The sequence below is a fragment of the Pristiophorus japonicus genome, chromosome 14, assembly GCF_044704955.1.
Source record: "Pristiophorus japonicus isolate sPriJap1 chromosome 14, sPriJap1.hap1, whole genome shotgun sequence".
Lineage (NCBI taxonomy): Eukaryota > Metazoa > Chordata > Chondrichthyes > Pristiophoridae > Pristiophorus > Pristiophorus japonicus.
This window is the reverse complement of record NC_091990.1, coordinates 109,807,624-109,812,466: the sequence shown is the minus strand read 5'-3', so window position 1 is coordinate 109,812,466 and position 4,843 is coordinate 109,807,624. Positions and strand designations below refer to the sequence as shown.

Genomic DNA, 4,843 nt, shown 5'->3' with positions numbered 1-4,843 from the left:
GGGGGGAGGGGAGAAGGGGAACGGGGGGGGAGGGGAGAAGGGGAACGGGGGGGGAGGGGAGAAGGGGAACGGGGGGGGAGGGGAGAAGGGGAACGGGGGGGGAGGGGAGAAGGGGAACGGGGGGGGAGGGGAGAAGGGGAACGGGGGGGGAGGGGAGAAGGGGAACGGGGAGGGAGGGGACAAGAGGAACGGGGAGGGAGGGGACAAGAGGAACGGGGAGGGAGGGGAGAAGAGGAACGGGGAGGGAGGGGAGAAGAGGAACGGGGGATGGAGGGGAGGGGGCGGAACGGGGGGAGGGGAGGGAGGAGGGGCGGAATGGGGGGAGGGGAGGGAGGAGGGGCGGAATGAGGGAGGAGGGGCGGAACGGGGGTGGGAGGGGGAGTGAGAGAAGCGGCCCCGCGGTCAGTGTGACTCCCTCTGTCCTCCACCAGATAGAGAAGGGGAACGGGGGGGGGAGGGGAGAAAGGGAACGGGGGGGGAGGGGAGAAAGGGAACGGGGGGGGGAGGGGAGAAGGGGAACGGGGGGGGGAGGGGAGAAGGGGAACGGGGGGGGGAGGGGAGAAGGGGAACACGGGGGGGAGGGGAGAAGGGGAACGGGGGGGGAGGGGAGAAGGGGAACGGGGGGAGGGGAGAAGGGGAACGGGGGGAGGGGAGAAGGGGAACGGGGGGGAGGGGAGAAGGGGAACGGGGGGGAGGGGAGAAGGGGAACGGGGGGGGAGGGGAGAAGGGGAACGGGGGGGGAGGGGAGAAGGGGAACGGGGGGGGAGGGGAGAAGGGGAACGGGGGGGGAGGGGAGAAGGGGAACGGGGGGGGGGAGGGGAGAAGGGGAACGGGGGGGGGAGGGGAGAAGGGGAACGGGGGGGGGAGGGGAGAAGGGGAACGGGGGGGGGAGGGGAGAAGGGGAACGGGGGGGGAGGGGAGAAGAGGAACGGGGGGGGAGGGGAGAAGAGGAACGGGGGGGGAGGGGAGAAGAGGAACGGGGGGGAGGGGAGAAGAGGAACGGGGGGGGAGGGGAGAAGAGGAACGGGGGGGGAGGGGAGAAGAGGAACGGGGGGGGAGGGGAGAAGAGGAACGGGGGGGGAGGGGAGAAGAGGAACGGGGGGGGAGGGGAGAAGAGGAACGGAGGGGAGAAGAGAAGAGGAACGGGGGGGAGGGGAGAAGAGGAACGGGGGGGGAGGGGAGAAGAGGAACGGGGGGGGAGGGGAGAAGAGGAACGGGGGGGGAGGGGAGAAGAGGAACGGGGGGGGAGGGGAGAAGAGGAACGGGGGGGGAGGGGAGAAGAGGAACGGGGGGGGGAGGGGAGAAGAGGAACGGGGGGGGAGGGGAGAAGAGGAACGGGAGGGGAGGGGAGAAGAGGAACGGGGGGGGAGGGGAGAAGGGGAACGGGGGGGAGAAGGGGAATGGGGGGGGGGGAGAAGGGAAGGGGAATGGGGAGAAGGGGAATGGGGGGGGGAGAAGGGGAATGGGGGGGGGGGAGAAGGGGAATGGGGGGGGGGGAGAAGGGGAATGGGGGGGGGGAGAAGGGGAATGGGGGGGGGAGAAGGGGAATGGGGGGGGGGAGAAGGGGAATGGGGGGGGAGAAGGGGAATGGGGGGGGAGAAGGGGAATGGGGGGGGGGGGGGGAGAAGGGGAATGGGGGGGGGGGAAGGGGAATGGGGGGGGAGAAGGGGAATGGGGGGGGGGGAGAAGGGGAATGGGGGGGGGAGAAGGGGAATGGGGGGGGGGAGAAGGGGAATGGGGGGGGGAGAAGGGGAATGGGGGGGGGAGAAGGGGGAATGGGGGGGGGGAGAAGGGGAATGGGGGGGGGGGAGAAGGGGAATGGGGGGGGGGGAGAAGGGGAATGGGGGGGGGGGGGAGAAGGGGAATGGGGGGGGGGGAGAAGGGGAATGGGGGGGGGGGGAGAAGGGGAATGGGGGGGGGAGAAGGGGAATGGGGGGGGGAGAAGGGGAATGGGGGGGGGAGAAGGGGAATGGGGGGGGGAGAAGGGGAATGGGGGGGGGAGAAGGGGAATGGGGGGGGGAGAAGGGGAATGGGGGGGGGGGGAGAAGGGGAATGGGGGGGGGGGGAGAAGGGGAATGGGGGGGGGGGGAGAAGGGGAATGGGGGGGGGGGGGAGAAGGGGAATGGGGGGGGGGGGAGAAGGGGAATGGGGGGGGGGAGAAGGGGAATGGGGGGGGGGGAGAAGGGGAATGGGGGGGGGGAGAAGGGGAATGGGGGGGGGGGGAGAAGGGGAATGGGGGGGGGGGAGAAGGGGAATGGGGGGGGGGGGGAGAAGGGGAATGGGGGGGGGGGGGAGAAGGGGAATGGGGGGGGGAGAAGGGGAATGGGGGGGGGAGAAGGGGAATGGGGGGGGGAGAAGGGGAATGGGGGGGGGAGAAGGGGAATGGGGGGGGGAGAAGGGGAATGGGGGGGGGAGAAGGGGAATGGGGGGGGGAGAAGGGGAATGGGGGGGGAGAAGGGGAATGGGGGGGGGAGGGGAGAAGGGGAACGGGGGGGGGAGGGGAGAAGGGGAACGGGGGGGGAGGGGAGAAGGGGAACGGGGAGGGGAGAAGGGGAACGGGGGGGAGAGGGGAGAAGGGGAACGGGGGGGAGAGGGGAGAAGGGGAACGGGGGGGAGAGGGGAGAAGGGGAACGGGGGGGGAGGGGAGAAGGGGAACGGGGGGGGAGGGGAGAAGGGGAACGGGGGGGGGAGGGGAGAAGGGGAACGGGGGGGAGGGGAGAAGGGGAACGGGGGGGAGGGGAGAAGGGGAACGGGGGGGAGGGGAGAAGGGGAACGGGGGGAGGGGAGGGGAGAAGGGGAACGGGGGGACGGGGGGGGGGGAGGGGAGAAGGGGAACGGGGGGGAGAGGGGAGAAGAGGAACGGGGGGGAGAGGGGAGAAGAGGAACGGGGGAGAGGGGAGAAGAGGAACGGGGAGGGAGGGGAGAAGAGGAACGGGGGAGGGAGGGGAGAAGGGGGGGGGAGGGAGGGGAGAAGGGGGGGGGAGGGAGGGGAGAAGGGGAACGGGGGAGGGGAGAAGGGGAACGGGGGAGGGGAGAAGGGGAACGGGGGGGGGAGGGGAGAAGGGGAACGGGGGGGGGAGGGGAGAAGGGGAACGGGGGGGGGGGGGAGAAGGGGAACGGGGGGGGGAGGGGAGAAGGGGAACGGGGGGGGGAGGGGAGAAGGGGAACGGGGGGGGGAGGGGAGAAGGGGAACGGGGGGGGGAGGGGAGAAGGGGAACGGGGGAGGGGAGAAGGGGAACGGGGGGGGGAGGGGAGAAGGGGAACGGGGGGGGAGGGGAGAAGGGGAACGGGGGGGGAGGGGAGAAGGGGAACGGGGGGGGAGGGGAGAAGGGGAAGGGGGGGGAGGGGAGAAGGGGAACGGGGGGGAGGGGAGAAGGGGAACGGGGGGAGGGGAGAAGGGGAACGGGGGGAGGGGAGAAGGGGAACGGGGGGGAGGGGAGAAGGGGAACGGGGGGGAGGGGAGAAGGGGAACGGGGGGAGAAGGGGAACGGGGGGGGAGGGGAGAAGGGGAACGGGGGGGAGAAGGGGAACGGGGGGGAGAAGGGGAACGGGGGGAGAAGGGGAACGGGGGGGAGAAGGGGAACGGGGGGGAGAAGGGGAACGGGGGGGAGAGGGGAACGGGGGGAGAGGGGAACGGGGGGGAGAGGGGAACGGGGGGGGGGAGAGGGGAGAAGAGGAACGGGGAGGGAGGGGAGAAGAGGAACGGGGAGGGAGGGGAGAAGAGGAACGGGGAGGGAGGGGAGAAGAGGAACGGGGAGGGAGGGGAGAAGAGGAACGGGGAGGGAGGGGAGAAGAGGAACGGGGAGGGAGGGGAGAAGAGGAACGGGGAGGGAGGGGAGAAGAGGAACGGGGAGGGAGGGGAGAAGAGGAACGGGGAGGGAGGGGAGAAGAGGAACGGGGGGGGGGGGGAGGGAGGGGAGAAGAGGAACGGGGGATGGAGGGGAGGGGGCGGAACGGGGGGAGGGGAGGGAGGAGGGGCGGAATGAGGGAGGAGGGGCGGAACGGGGGTGGGAGGGGGAGTGAGAGAAGCGGCCCCGCGGTCAGTGTGACTCCCTCTGTCCTCCACCAGATAAAGCTGAGCCCCGGGCCTACCTGCTCCCGGTCCGAGCCGCCGCTCCGCTTCACTCGCTCGCTCGGCCGCCGCTCCGCTCCCCGTCCGTCACCCGCTCCCTCCGCCCGCGTTCATTGGCCGCCCGCCGCTAATCGCAGTGCTCGCCCATCCAGCTGAGGGCGTACCCACTGAGCGCACCAATCACTGCACACGCTGCTGTCCCATCAGTGATTCTATTGTATTACATAGCTGACAATCAACCACAGGGTGGACGCTCCAGGTACGCACTTAGATTCTATTGGATAATCTTGATGTCATTCAATGAAAGGGCGGGTTTTCCAGGGTAGCTTCCGCTTGCTATTAGATAATATTGATGTCAATCAATCATTGGCTGACACTTCAGCAACAAGGTTGGATTCTATTGGACAATCAACGAAGGAGCGAGTACCATAGTCTTATGCCCGGCATCTATGGGCTAATATTGCTGTCAGTCAAACGCTGAACGGCGACTGCAGCAGTGGGGCTAATTTTTATTGGACAAGCCTGATGTCAATCAATGGAAAGGCAGGTACTTTCGGCTGAACTTCGGTTTCTATTGGACAATATTGATGTCAATCAACCAGAGGACGGGCACTGTAGTCTAGACCTTAGTCTCTATTGGCTGATTTAGCTGCTACTCAACGCCAGGAGAACATCATCACAGTTGCATTTATATAGCACATTTAATGTCGTCAAACAAACTTTAAACACGGCAGCCAACAATCATAGAATCATAGAAATTTACAGCACGGA

General features: G+C 68.7%; 1 protein-coding gene across 5 annotated transcripts in view; it reads right to left on the bottom strand.

Annotated features, from left to right (window-relative positions):
* far1 (fatty acyl CoA reductase 1) overlaps window positions 1–4,174 on the bottom strand; it is a 138,354-nt gene extending 134,180 nt beyond the window's left edge. For all 5 annotated transcript variants that reach the window (XM_070899483.1, XM_070899485.1, XM_070899487.1 and 2 more), the window contains exon 1: window positions 4,093–4,174. The gene's annotated coding sequence lies outside the window, so the exon portion shown is untranslated. The remainder of the gene's footprint in view (window positions 1–4,092) is intronic.
* Window positions 4,175–4,843: the final 669 nt, after the last annotated feature.